Consider the following 1,420-nt stretch of genomic DNA (forward strand, 5'->3'; position numbering starts at 1 on the left):
ATCATAGCATACATAATCACAAAGTACACACATATGTCCACATAAACTCACAATGTTGATTAATGAAATCGGTTGATCAAACTGGAAGCCAAACCGAAAGGTCGAATCCTAACTCCCGCTCAGTGGTTGGAAAGCACTTCCAAGGCCTTAAATTATGCTTAAATAACACCTGGAGTTCATATATAAAGTCTTATTAACAATGCACAACAATAACATATAAATTAACCCTTTTTAATTCAAGTTTTCCACTTTAGTTTTCTTCTTACAGCACCTATTTGCAGACCTGTTTTGACCTTCTTAAACTCAAAATCATTAAATGACTTTCAAATATGAATTGTAGAACTTTTTATTACCTTTTCAGAGCCTATTTGTACATATTTTTAGGAGTTTTCTACAATTTTATACGATTTTTCTAAAACAGAACTTATACCAAGACTTTCAAACTCGAAGATAACTATTTTTCACCTTTTCATGTTAAACTCCAAACCATTTTGTACCAAATTCATATATTAGTTTTATATTAYCATAACTTATATGAAATCATCATGAATCCATCATTACTTTACTAAACATTCACCTAGTTCATCTTCATATAAGGTTGACTATCAAAAGTCAAACTTTCCCAAACCATATCATGTATACACAACTATTTCTTTTTATCTAATCATGATTTCCACAAGATAATAAGTTATGTATTACATATCCTACACAATATCAAGATTTCAGCTTATAATCCTCAACATGCAACCATAATTTCATGGTTTCTTGAACTCAAAATGAATACATTATCAAAAATGGAAACATACCTTCAATAATCTTGCAAAATTTCACCAATTTCTTGCTAAAACACCCAAGTTTGGTTCCCTTGAAGAGTACATAAGCTTAGAAATGAAAATGGAGAAGAATTGGGGCTGAATTCGTGTTTATATGTCTAAAACCCGAGTTGGGTCGGTTTGACCCGGCTGGGTACCCGTTTTGACCATTAAACACTAAAAATTGCATAACTTTTCGCTCGGAACTCCGTTTTCGATGAGGTTTTCGCCTACGCGTTCATAACAAGATAATCTATAATTTACAATAAAACACTTTTCATAAAAGACCTCCCAACAACAGCAGTTTTCATATTTGTACGAGTTATGCTTTCCTTTGAAATTTTGCCGTTTTTGATTTTGGGTTCGGAATCCCGTAAAAATTTTCCAACACCTCCAACAACTCMTAATAGGTCCAAAAMTTAGTTCCAAAGCTTAACACCCWATCAAAAACCTCCCGATTGAGTATTGTGCACGTAGTTTATCGAAATCATACCGTAATTTGAAAAAACTTGCATAAAATGCAATCTACGCAACTTTTTCGACTTCCGACAATTCTAACACTTCATATTAACTTATTCAAAGGTGTTCCAACATTTAGATCACCATTT

Source organism: Cynara cardunculus (assembly GCF_001531365.2).
Source record: "Cynara cardunculus var. scolymus isolate 2C chromosome LG 2, CcrdV1, whole genome shotgun sequence".
Taxonomy (NCBI): Eukaryota; Viridiplantae; Streptophyta; class Magnoliopsida; order Asterales; family Asteraceae; genus Cynara; species Cynara cardunculus.